We start from the raw sequence: 14,641 nt of genomic DNA on the forward strand, positions 1-14,641 counted from the left end.
ACCTGTCAGGTTGAGAGTTTTGTTAAAAGCACACATAAAAACAACAGATGTCATGGATGCAAACAAACAAGAATCTCTGGAGTACTTTCTGGTACATTATTGGAGTATGCTGCACCCAACAACAGGGATAGCACCATTTATGCTTCTGCTTGGAAGAAAATTAAAGACACAATTAAACCTTAAAACAAAACATGACAATTCTGTTCCATTTAGAGTAGCAGACAAACAGTTGCAAAAAAGGGGTCTTTTCATAGTTTTAAAATTGGAGATCAGGATTGGGTTAAAAAGTTTAATTCACAATTAACTAAATGGTTACCAGCAACTGTCTCTAAATTACTGGGCACAATAATAATAATAATGGACAGTTGGTAAGAAGACATGCTGATGAATAAGAATATGCAGCAAAAATACATTAAGGGTTCAAGTCAATGTGAAGAACATGAATATATCTGACATGGAGTACGACATGATCCATGCAGTCCACAAGCTAAAGCAACAAATCCTAAAACTGATCATCCAGAGGAAGCCAGGGATAAAGCTGAAATGTAAGCTAATAAGTCCATGTCAGAAGACAATCCACTAGAGTTAGATCACCACCAGTTAGATACCAGAGCACAGAAAAGATTAGAGACTATTCAGGACATATTCATGAATTAAAATGGGCAAAAAGGGCTGAAGAAAGAGGCCTGTGTGGGAGAGAAGTAGGAAAAGTATTGGAGAAATAAAGAAAAACATTTCAAAAGACAGTTATGTTATTTTATTGTATTGTTTGTAATGTATCAGAATTTTGTTATTTATATTATTTTTGAGAAGGAAAGTGATGTAGTGGAGCTGCTGTGTGAGAGAGATCACATTATGCTGTCTTTGTTGGAGCCCCTCCCCCTGTATGTATGAGAGATTACATGATGCTGTCTTTGTGGGAGCCCGTTGCCCATGTATGTGTGAGTGAGTCTGAGGTAACAAAAGCAGCAATGAAGCTGTCCTGTCATAAACATATGACAATGCCTCTTTCCAGACAAATAACTGACAATATATTTGTGTAACAGTGTTTCCTAGTTATGAAAACCATAATCCATTGTTGTATGAACCTTTTCCTGTCACAATAAATAATTTCCTACAGCAGCTGCTCCTTATTTAGTAAGTATCTGCTAACAAACAATCCTGTCAGGAAGCCTCATATTTATTAATAAAATAATTACACATATATTTTTAAATTCATTACAACTTGCTAATTGGTATTAAAAATTGAAAAAAAAAAGAGATCCCTATATAGCACACTAGACTACTGCAAAATGTAAAATAACTACCATATAAGCAAAGCATATATAGTCATCTAAAAATGTATTTAAAAACTTACTATTAATCAAGTATAAACAATTTATTACAAAGCATATAAAATATAAAAAGCTACACCAGGTTAGTAAAAAGCAACATTATAGTAGAGAAAGTTAAAGTGTTTAAGAGCCGGTCCATTTCTGGAGCACTTTTTTTTAGAATGTTATTCATTTGCAAGAGCTCTAGTTGACAACACTGTTTTCTTCTTAATATGAGGATAGTCCACGGCTTCATTCCTTACTTGTAGGAAATACTGAACCTGGCCACCAGGAGGAGTCAAAGACACCCCAGCCAAAGGCTTAAATACCTCCCCCACTTCCATCATCCCCCAGTCATTCTTTGCATTTTGTCACTAGAGGTTGGCTGAGAAGTGTCAGAAGATACAGTGTAGTTCCTTATGAAGGGTATCTACCCTTCGGAATGGGACTGGAGTTTTAAGTAGTCTTGTCAGCCTCTCAGTGGGAGCATTGACGAATGTTAGAGTCTGGAGATGCAGGGAGAGTCTTTCTACGAACCCATCCAGACTCGTATTAACAGCTACTTATCAATCAGTGTTGATGAGTTTCACTGCCTGCTTTTTACACATAATATATATATATATATATATATATATATATTGTGTTTATGCTGCAATATGTGTTAAATGAGGCTCAGGCAGATGTGGAACATACAGGTTTTTACTTTCATTTTGATTTCGCTGCGCAGCCTGTTAGGCTTAGCATACTTTTACCTGCAGCAGGGGCGGTCCTGCGTGGCGCACCTCGTGACCGGGTGTGGTCATATTGATCTTCTCTTCTTCCTGACCGTGCGGTTTACCAGAGACAAAGCGGTTTCTCTGTTTTGCCTGGGTAATAGGAGGTGGTGAGTGCCCCAGCCATTTGGCGGTATAAAGATGCCATTTTTCTTTTTTCCATTTTATAAGCGCAAGCTATGTAGGACTTTGATATGTTAGAGGGTACTCCCTCTTTACCAAAATCCAATGGCTGTCTATATTGTGAGGAGGGCACGGTATACCCGCCTGCTCATTTATGTTCCACATGCCTTGATAAAGTAATTATATCAAAGAAAGCTAATATGTTTAGTACTACTGAGCCATCAACCTCTGAGGAGTCTCCGTCCCATGAGGTGCGCACCCTACAGTCATCTCCTAATACACATGCAGCTTCCTGTAGCACTCCTATTCCTCCATCTGGAGGGGCCCTTTTACCACCAGACTTTGCTGAGCAGTTACAAACGGCAGTGTCTGCGGCCTTCACTGCTTTACCTCGCAAGCGAAAAGTGCAAGCGAAAAGTCAAATATTGCAATCGTTACCAGGGGTCATCTACTAGCTTATTGGATTTATCTGATACTAGATTATCCACTGATGAAGACACCTCTGATACTTCAGAGGATGCTCTTTCTGGGTTGGAATCTGCTGCCTCTAAGCCTCCAGCTGCGGAGGAACCAGACTTTAGATTTAGGATTGAACACTTACGCTTTCTGCTAAAGGAAGTTTTAACTACTTTGGAAGTTCCAGAACCTAAATTACCTGAGGAACCTTGTACCACAAACTTTCCCGGTTCCTGTTAAGATGGCATTATTAAGAACGAATGGAAAAGACTTGGCTCTTCTTTTTCCCCTTATTCTTCTTTTAAAAAATTGTTCCCGGTTCCAGACTCTCATTTAGAGTTGTGGGGGTTTCGTCCCTAAGGTGGATGGAGCTATCTCCACTCTGGCTAAATGGACTGCTATCCAGCTTGAGGATAGTTTGTCGTTTAAAGAGCCCATGGATAAGGAGCCCATGGATAAGAAAAATGTTTCGGCATACAGGTTATTTGTTTCAACCTGCAGCAGCTGTCGCTGTGGTTGCTGGAGCGGCTACCTACTGGTGCGACTCCTTATCTGAGTTGATCAAGGGTAGCTAATATTTTTTATTTGTGATGCTAATATGCAGATTATTCGCCTGAATGCCAAGGCTTCAGATTTTTCTGTACTAGCCCAAAGTCTTGGTTTGCGGACATGACTTTGAAATCTAGACTTCTTTCCCTCCTTTTTGGTCCAGGCCTGGACTCTATCATCTCCACGGTTACTGGAGGCAAAGGTGCCTTTTTACCGCAGGATAAGAAGAACAAGCCTAAGGGACAGGGTCCTAATTTTCATTTCTTTCGTTCGGATAAATCCCAATGTCAGAAGCCCTCTGCAAAGCCTGAGCAGTCCAAGGGAACTTGGAAACCGACTCAGTCCTGGAATAAATCCAAGCAGAACAAGAAGCGCGCCGAGTCAAAGTCAGCATGAAGGGGTGGCCCCGGCTCTGGAAATGGTAGGGGATGTGCAAGACCCGTGGGTCCTGGAGATCATCGCTCAGGGATACAGGATAGATTTCAAATCTCATCCATCCAGGGGCAGATTCATCTTATCAAACCTGTCTTTAAGGCCAGAAAAGAGAGAGGCTTTTCTAGGGTGTGTGAGAAACCTCTTCTCTCTGGGGTTCATTGTACCGGTACCTCCAGCAGAGAGGTCTGGGATACTACTCAAACCTTTTTGTGGTCCAAAAGAAGGAGGGTACTTTTCACCTGATTCTGGACCTAAAGTGTTTAAACAAATTCTTATCTTTCCCCTCGTTCAAGGTGGAGACAAAAAGGGCCATTCTTCCCTTAGTCCAGGAAGGACAGTTCATGATCACGATAGACCTGAAGGATGCCTACCTTCATGTCCCTATACACAAGGAACACTTCACGTTCCTAAGATTTGCATTCCTGGATCAGCACTTCCATTTTATTGCACTTCCTTTTGTTCTAGCTACTGCTCCAAGAGTTTTTACGAAGGTTCTGGGGGCTCTGCTCGCAGTGTCCAGAACCAGAGGTATAGCAGTGGCGCCATACTTAGACGATATTCTGGTTCAAGCACCATCCTATCGTCTCGGCAGAGGACCATTCAAAAGCCCTTCTTTCTCTTCTTCGATCTCATGGATGGAAGATAATCTTAGAAAAGAGTTCTCTCATTCCGCGTACAGGGGTGGAATTCCTAGTTATGATAATAGACTCCATATCCATGAGGATATTTCTTACAGACAAGAGATGTAACAAGCTAACTTCCAATTGTCTTGCCCTCCAGACCTTCTTAAGGCTCTCTGTGGCTCGGTGTATGGAGGTAATTGGTCTCATGGTGTCCTGCATGGACATCATTCCTTTTGCCAGATTACATCTGAGACCTCTTCAGCTGTGCATGCTGACACAGTGGAACAGCGATTATTCTATGGACAACCGGTCAAGAGAATCGCTCTCCTGGTGGCTCTGTCCAGATCACCTGTCCCAAGGGACATCCTTCTTGAGACCATCCTGGGAGATTGTGACTACGGACGCTAGCCTCACAGGATGGGGAGCTGTTTGGGGTGTCAGGAAGGCACAGGGCCTGTGGACTCGAGAGCAACCTCTCCTCCCGATCAACATTTTGGAACTTTGAGCTATCTTCAATTCTCTGACGGCTTGGCCTCTTCTGGGTTCGGCCCAGTTTATCAGATTCCAATCGGACAACAGAACCTTGGTGGCTTACATCAACAATCAGGGGGGAACGAGGAGCTCCCTAGAAATGAGGGAAGTATCTCAAATTCTGGAATGAGCGGAGGCCCACAACTGCTCGCTGTTCGGGTGTGGACAACTGGGAAGCGGATTTTCTCAGCAGATAATCCTTTCATCTAGGAGAATGTTCTCTCCATCCCGAGGTGTTTGTGGAGATTTGCAACAGATGGGGGACGACGGAGATAGATCTCATGGCGTCCTGAATCAATTCCAAGTTACTCAGATATGGGTGGCGGTCCATTGATCCTCAGGTGGAGATGCATTAGCAGTGCCTTGGAGGTTCAGCCTGATCTACATTTTTCCACCGTTACCACTTCTCCCTCGTGTCATCAAACAGGAGCAAGCATCAGTGATACTAATTGCTCCATTGTGGCTACAGAGGATGTGGTTCGCGGATCTGGTGGGGATGTCCTCATCTCCTCCATGGAGGTTACCTTGTTGCAGGGATCTGCTGGTGCAAGGTTCTTTTGTTCATCAAAATCTAGATTCTCTGAGGCTGACTGCGTGGATATTGAACGTTTAGTCCTAGCCATGAGAGGTTTCTTGGAGAGAGTTATTGATAGTCTCATTCAAGCTTGTAAGCCGGTTACTCGCTCTATCTATCATAAGGTGTGTAGGACCTACGTATTCTTGTGTGAAGAGCGTGGATTCCCTTGGCATAAGGTCAGGGTTTCCAGAATTCTTTCCTTTCTCCAGGATGGTCTGGAAAAGGGCCTTTCTGCTAGCTCCCTTAAGGGACAAATTTCAGCCCTATCTGTTTTACTACGCAAGAGGCTTGCTGAGCTTCCAGATGTCCAGTCTTTTATTCAGGCTCTGATTAGAATCAGGCCTGTGTTTAGATCTAGCACTCCTCCTTGGAGTTTAAATCAGGATCTTAAAGTTTTGCAAAAGGCTCTGTTTGAGCCTATGCATGTAGTTAGTTTAAGGAGCATTATTCGCTTAGCTTATGAGACAGCGGGACATAAGCCTCCTCAGATTATTAAAGCTCATTCAACTAGAGCTGTGGCTTCCTCTTGGGCCTTCAAGAATGAAGCCTCTATGGATCAGATTTGTAGGGCGGCTACCTGGTCTTTCTTACATACTTTTTCAAAACTTTACAAGTTTGACGTTTTTGCTTCGGCTGAAGCAGCTTTTGGGAGAAAGGTTTTGCAGGCTGTGGTGCCCTAAGAATAGGGTCCGCCTCTCTTTTTTGCCCTCCCTGTTCATTCAGAGTCCTCTAGAGCTTGGGTATATGTTTCCTACAAGTAAGGAATGAAGCAGTGGACTCTCCTCATATTAAAAAGGAAAACATAAATTATGCTTACCAGATAATTTCCTTTCCTTCTGTATGAGGAAAGTCCATGGCCCCCGCCCGTAGTCTCCGTTGGGCGGACCTAAATTTTTGTTTTGTTCTTCTGGCACCATTTATACCCTGATATTTCTCCTACTGTTCCTTGTTCCCTCGGCAGAATTACTGGGGGATAAGGGAAGTGGGGGAGATATTTAAGCCTTTGGCTGGGGTGTCTTTGCCTCTTCCTGGTGGCCAGGTTCAGTATTTCCCACAAGTAAGGAAAGAAGCTGTGGACTCTACTCATACAAAAGGAAAGGAAATTATCTGGTAAGCATTATTTATGTTTTCCTGTCATGTAGTGCTCCAGATGCCTACCTAGGTATCTCTTCAACACAGAATATCATGGGAATGAAGCAAATTTGATAATAGAAGTAGTCTGCAAACTTTTTTAAATGGTATGTTCTGTCTGAATCACAAAATAAACATTTTTGGTTTCATATCCCTTTTAATCAAAAATTCAGCAAAACAAAAAGATTATAACAACAATACAATATATAATGCAATATATAATTAATCTCATAAAAGACCATTTAAAAATTATGTAAATTAAAAATTGATTCAGACAAGGACGTTCGTTATAAAACAAATGCTGAATATGGCCTCTGCCAGCGGAATTTGGCTATTTTTGGAGCTAGATTTCCTCTTGTCAAAACATACTAAGATCTAGATTTGACATATCTTAGTGTTTTGCACTTTCACAAGAAGCAATCCGTCTCTGAAAACAGCCAAATGCTACCGGCAGCAGCCATATTTGGAATTTGTTTTATAATGAAACGTCCGAATACAAATCCCAAATTCAGACTCGGAGTAATATTGTGCCAAAATATTTGACTGCTTCTAATCTCACTTTTAAAAAAAAAAATGTATTTGTTCTTTCTTGACTAAAAGACAAAATAAAAGGGAAACCCCAATAAACTGTATGCGCCAAAAAATAGTGGGATAAAAACAACAAGGAAACATTAGGGAATATCTATCCCAAAGTACTCACAACAACAATAGTGAATATACTTATCACATGAAATAAACAAAAAATAGTCATACAATTATAAAAACATGATAATAAAGTGATAAAAAGGTAATATAAATAAGTCCACTCAAGGATCAGGTGCTGCTTCCTCTTCAGTCAAACGATTCCGTGCAAGGAAAAGTTGTCATCTAAGAAGTGAAAAAAGGAAAAGAGGGTGCTCCAATGGTGAAATACGTTACCACAAACTAATATTCCAAAAACAAGTGTAAGTATATACTCACAAACGAGTAGCACTCAATCATGCAGAAGAGGCAGGTTAAACCATCAGAGCTGTCCAGCTAGCTCACCCTCCGGTCTCCACTGGGTCACTTGTAGCCGTGGTAATGGATCAAGGACAAGCACTGGAATTCACAGACTGTGATGCCAAACAGTCCCAGAGATAAAAACTGGGGTCTCTAGAAAGGACTGTGTGGAGTCCCAATAAAAAGCTTGCTTCCATTGAGCCGTAATTTGGTTTGCGTGTGCTCGCAAACCGATAAATATGCTGTCGCAAGCAATATCGTTTATCGACTGCTTCCAATGGTGCGTTATACCTCGATAACGGTAGCCAAACTCCGGCTGCTGAAAAAAAACTTTGCGTCCCATAAAAAGTAATAGAAGCCGTTAATCGATAAATTATATCAGTTAACCTTTCATTGAGAAATATTACACCCAGCTCAACTAGGTGTAAAGGAAGGAAAATTAGCTTTTTGAGGCCTGTTTCTCATTGAAATTGCAAATCCTAAAAACATTTATGTGTGTTTCAATGTAAAAAATATTATATATGCTACATTTATTAGTCCTAAGTATAGGAATATTTGCACCTATGTTTTAATTGAAATATCCATATGTATGTACATAGAAAATAGATGCAAGCATATATCACCTATTCCAAATGCAACCTTTGCCCAGGGATGCTATATATATTCTCAATACATATATAAATATAATTATATCTAATAATAATCTTCACATACATGTATATATGTATGATAATTATATATACATCTTTGAGCTATATAAACCATATAATTATATTAGATTTGTTTGTAAATATATACGTTCTAGCAAAATAATGGAATCAAATATTTGTGTTATGTCACTTTAAATTAAAGGGATAATGTATTCACAATTAAACATTCAGGAATCAGATAAAACATTCAATTCCAATCAACTTACATATGTACTCATAGTCAATTTAATTCTGTTATCTTTCTTATTTTAATTATGTATTTAAGTTTAGGAGGCATTTCATTTAATGTTCAGCACCTGTGTTGCACTTGCTGATTGTTGGCTACATTTAGACAACAATCATCAAGCACTCCCTATGTGCAGGATCAAAATGGGTATATTCCTAAGCTTACATGCTTTACAACATTACAGATGATAATGAAGTTAAATAGATAATAGGAGTACATATTTAAGTATATTAATACTGCAAGCTCTGATTCATGAATATCATTTTGAATAGACTATCCCTTTAAGAAATATGTAAAATCCTCATTTTAAAGAGATAAATACAGATATAACATAATTCTTAAAATAAACATACATTATCAATACACACAATCCCCTGAGATTGCACACTTTGATGGCATGGTTACCTGACAGAAAATATTATAGAAAAATAAGTCAAAAGGAAATAATTTGTTTATGAAGATGAGTTTTATTATTACAGATTTACCCTCATTCATATGTAATTTTCAATGTGAAAATAATTGAACATATTTATTCAATACAAAAACAATGACACATTAAAGTATAATGTGGCATAGTACTAATATTTATAAAATATATGTAATATCATGTCTGCTAAAGCAGAGAATACATTTGCAATATTTAGAATATTAACCAAAATACATAAATGCTAAATATTACATACTTCAAGAGATATGAAGTATTGTCTTTAACATGGAGTCATTAAAACAATTTAAAAGTGCATTGTGTATTGGTCCCAGGGGGAGTCTGTGTCTATTCATATGATGTAAATTAAAATGTATTAATCACCTCTATATCATGGCAATCACATATATGTTGTGCATACATCAGTGCTTAAATATCATAGTGATACATTTCTCTAATTAGTCTAAATATTTAACAATATTCTTGACAAAAAGTCATGATAGGTGTAGGTTTCAGATATTACATTCCACACGTGACTATATGCATGAATGCAAGGTATTTAACCATATCAACAGGAAGGAATATTTACTTTACAACTCTTCTGCAATTGGATAACCCTTATTAGCTTCATCTGAAGGAGCAAACAACATATGCTCGTGTAATATTAATCATAACAATTACACCACATTGACTAATGTTATATACCATAAACTGTATTGATTTCAGACACTTATCCTCAAGTATTCTTAAATGGCATAATATTCTTGATAGAAGTACACATACATTTATTAACAATGTACACCTGCATATTAATTGACATCATGTGAAATAAAAATGAATAAAGCTGTTAATGTTTAGAAAATAAACAGCTAGTAAAAAAAATATTATGCATATATTTTTCTAATCCAAATTAGAAAATATATTTCATTTATGAGATGGAAATCACACTTAAAGTTAAGGTCCATTTTGATGAATTAGTGCCCAGTTTTTAATAAACCTATTAAAAACAAGGGCACTTTAATTCATCAAAATAGACATTTCACTCTTTTCTTCAAAAACTTACCTTTTAATCCTGGCAGCCGCTCCAGCACTTCCTCCGCCCGTCACAAGCCGTCTTCTCGGGTCTAAAATGACGAATCCAGCTTCCTCCAACCACAGCGTTGCATCAGGCCAAGATTACCCCAGGGGGGAAGCTGTGATTGGAGGAAGCCTGATTCGTCATTTCTGACGTCTGCAGAGGCTTCCGACAGCCAGGGGAATCGCTGGAGCTGCTGCAAGGATTAAAAGGTAAGTTTTTGAAGTAAACAGTGAAATGTCAATTTTGATGAATTAAAGTGCCCTCGATTTTAATAATCCTCCTCACTGAATTCTGGAACATCACTGGCCTCCGGTCTTGTTGAGAAATCATACACATGTTCAGATTCTGAAACATAAATTGTCATGATTAATTAATCTGATGAAACATATTACATTTGAAATCAAATATATAGATAGCTATATATATCTATATATATATATATTTATATACATAGAGAGAAGTGCACTCACAGGAACGAACAACTGGCTCAAAACCATTGTTAGCCTGTTCTATGGTGATTTACCACCTGGGTGCAGCTTTTTAGCCCAGTAATGCTTTTCACAGAGTAGAACTTTACTGTAGTATATCAGTCTGATCCCGCCTATTACGGTCAGTCCAGCGCCAAAATACCAGGCAATTCCTCTCTGAACAAGGAACACAGCAACCCCAGACAGATCGTTTCGGCTTTCATTGGGCCTCGTCAGTGATGTGTACCCATATTGCTAAGCACACAGAGCAAGGTTTCCCCTTTTTCCCATAGGGAGACTAAATACATACATAGAGAAGTGCACTCACAGGAACGAACAACTGGCTCAATACCATTGTTAGCCTGTTCTATGGCGATTTACCACCTGGGTGCAGCTTTTTAGCCCAGTAATGCTTTTCACAGCGCTGAAATATCAGGCAATTCCTCTCTGAACAAGGAACACAGCAACCCCAAAACGATCGTTTCGGCCTTCATTTGGCCTTGTCAGTGAGGTGAAGGCCGAAATGATCGTCTGGGGTTTCTGTGTTCCTTGTTCAGAGAGGAATTGCCTGGTATTTTGGAGCTGGACTGACAATAATAGGCGGGATCAGACTGATATACTACAGGAAAGTTCTACTCTGTGAAAAGCATTACTGGGCTAAAAGAAGTTGCACCCATGTGGTAAATCGCCATAGAACAGGCTAATAATAGTATTGAGCTGGTTGTTCGTTCCTGTGAGTGCACTTCTCTCTGTGTATATTTAGTCTCCCTATGGGAAAAGGGGAAACCAGACATGGAGTCCTTGCTCAGTGTCCTTAGAGGAATATGGCTACACCTCACTGACGAGGCCAAATGAAGGCCGAAACGATTGTCTGGGGTTGCTGTGTTCCTTGTTCAGAGAGGAATTGCTGGACTGACCGTAATAGGCGGGATCAGACTAATATACTACAGGAAAGTTCTAATCTGTGAAAAGCATTACTGGGCTAAAAGAAGTTGCACCCAGGTGGTAAATCACCATAGAACAGGCTAACAATAGTATTGAGCTGGTTGTTCGTTCCTGTGAGTGCATTTCTCTCTATGTGTATATATAGATATAGTTATATATATATATATATATATATAGATACAGTATATATATAGATAGATAGATATATTTAGATATAGTTATATATAGATAGATAGATTATTTCTATATAAACTTAAACATATTTAACCAGAAGTGTATATTTAAAGATTGTGCCTCAAAGTGACTCTTTAATATTACACATAGTCCCTATATATTATATAGATAGAAAGAATTAAATTATATACCCTTGCTTGTTTGAGCAGATAGCTACTCCAGAAATCATGATGGATGTATCCATTACAACTATGTTAAGATGCACGTAAAGGGGCAGTAAAGTCAAAATTAAACTTTCATGATTCAGACAGAGCATGCAATTTTAGGCCACTTTCTAATTTACTCCTATTATCATATTTTCTTCCTTCTCTTGGTATCTTTATTTAGAAATCAAGAATGTTAAGCTTAAGAGCCGGCCCATTTTTAGTTCAGAAACTGGGTTGCTCTTGCTATTTTAGGTGGCTAAATGTAGCCACCAATCACAAGCGCTAGCCAGGGTGCAGAACCAAAAATGTGCAGGCTTACATTCTTGCTTTTTAAAATAAAGATACCAGAGTACAAAGAAATATTGATAATAGGAGTAAATTAGAAAGTTGCTTAAAATTTCTGCTCTATCTGAATCATGAAATAAAAGAAATGGGTTTACTATCCCTTTAAGTTAATGTGCAAATCATACTTTGCACCATGTAATATATTATTTGTCCTCAACCTCCCTAGGTATGTTTTCCACTGATGTTGGGAAAACAGTTTATTAATAACCATATGTAAAATAGGAACATTCTATATTCTGTATTACACATGTGCATGATTACATTGATATTTCAAGCACAAAGCCTATGTATATTTCTAATGTTAACCTATATCTGTTAGAAATAAAACATTTATTACATATGATATTTAATATTCACCTTCATTGACCTCTTCAGCTGGCACTGATATGTCCATTGTCCTCTCTTAGCCTGCCCTTTACACCTGAAGGACCAGCAGACACAGACTCTCCCTCCTGTGACTGGGGACCAGCCCTCTCTACCTCCTCTGTCCCTGCAGGCTGTGACAGGCTACCACCAGCCCCACCCCATTTGCCACAGTCTGCCCCACTCTCCCTCTTCTTTGAGGCTGACTCCTCCCACCTCCATGCTTCCACCCTCTCTCCTTCCCTCCTCTGCCAGGGTTTGAGGAAGGACAAATCCTCCACCCAAACCTCAGACCCTAGTACAACCCATACTACTCCCTATTTCCCCCCTCTCCACTGCCCTCCCCCCTAGCCACCCCCTTCCCAACTCCACTAGACCTATCCATCCCTTTCTCCTTCCTCCCTAACTCTAACCTAACACTAGTCCCTAGCTTACCTAACTACACTAATTCACATAACTAAACCTTAAATTAAATATCCCCAAAACTAACTACCTATCCCTGCAAATAAAAATGTGGGGGTAAAATTAAACAAAGGGATGTAAATGAAAAAAGGGATGGGCTAAATAGTAAAAAAAAATATTTAAAAAATAGAAAATATATGAGATTAGAAAAAAAAACAAAAAAAATATGGGATCTAAATCAAAAAAGGGATGGGTGAAATGTATAAAAGGAAAATAAAGTTATGTAGTGGTTAAAGGGACATTAAACCTTCATTTTTTTCTTTCATGATTCAGATGGAGAATACCATTTTAAACATCTTTCTAATTTACTTCTATTATCTAATTTGCTTCATTCTCTTGATATTCTTTCCTGAAAAGCATATCTAGATAGGCTCAGTAGCTTCTGATTGGTGGCTGCACATAGATGCCTCATGTGATTGGTTCACCAATGTGCGTTGCTATTTCTTTAACAAAGGATATCTAAAGATTGCAGCAAATTAGATAATAGAAGTAAATTGGAATGTTGTTTAAAATTGTATTCTCTATCTGAATCATTAAAGAAAAAAATTGGGTTTAATGTCCCTTTAAGGGAAGGGGAGATGGGAAGTGGGATAGGGGGTTAATGAAAGAGGTAATAAAGGAAGATGGGGATATGGGGGGTTAATGAAATAAAAGAAAAATGTGAATGTGTTTGTATCAAATAAAAGTGTGTGTGTATGTGTTTGTGTGTATAAACTAATGTGTGTTCCTAATATTATATGAGGCCTACAATAATAATATATATAATAAAATATCAAACTCACCATTAACTCTCAAAACCACTAAACGCCTACCAGTATAACTAGCTCCCGTGGCAGGCACAAACCGTTATTCTTATAGACAGATATTGGGTTACCATGGCAATGCACTTGTTATGATGCGCTTTTCGTTGAATCCGACATCGATTGGCAGCGCAAACTTATGTACAGTCAAAAAGAGCGACTGCACGCAACACGCTATCCTTTTGAATGGAAACCTGGTACTAAAATAGAGCTGTAAATTACTTTTAGCTGTCGGCTGCTTCGGTAGCTTATGGCTCCATTTTTAATGGCTCAATGGAAGCGAGCCCAAAGCTGGTAGGAGAGGAGACAAAAGACGCTTCAACCCGCAGATGACTCTAAATACTCAATAAAAAACAAAGGTGTTTATGAAAACAATAAACACACAAATTCACAACGCGTTTCTCAGTTATACAGTGAGGGCAGCTGAAACTTTCATTCAGCTGCCCTCACTGCAGAGAATAGTTTTTTTTGCCAAGATCACCTAAGGAAACAGTTGTATAACTTAGAAACACGTTGTGAAGTTGTTTCTGTCTACCAGCTTTGTTGGGACCCCACACAGGTCTTTCTAGAGACCCCAGTTTTTATCTCTGGGAGCGTTTGACATCACAGTCTGTGAATTCCAGTGCTTGTCCTTGATCTGATGGTTTAGCTTGCCTCTTCTGCATGACTGAGCGCTACTCGTTTGTGAGTATATAGTTACACTTGTTTTTGTAATATTTGTTTGTGGGAACGTATTTCATCATTGGAGAGCCCTCTTGACCAAAGATAATAATGACATTACAGACATTATCATTTTTACATTGTGTAAAAATACAGAAACATTAATACACAAAAAGAATGTCTGAATATTCATAACTGTATATATAAGAATAAAAAAAAACAATATGTTTACAAAGTATGAATAATACGCCACAAAAAGACATTACCTATTAAGACACCAAAGACAATT

The sequence above is a fragment of the Bombina bombina genome, chromosome 5 (genome assembly GCF_027579735.1).
Source record: "Bombina bombina isolate aBomBom1 chromosome 5, aBomBom1.pri, whole genome shotgun sequence".
NCBI lineage: Eukaryota > Metazoa > Chordata > Amphibia > Anura > Bombinatoridae > Bombina > Bombina bombina.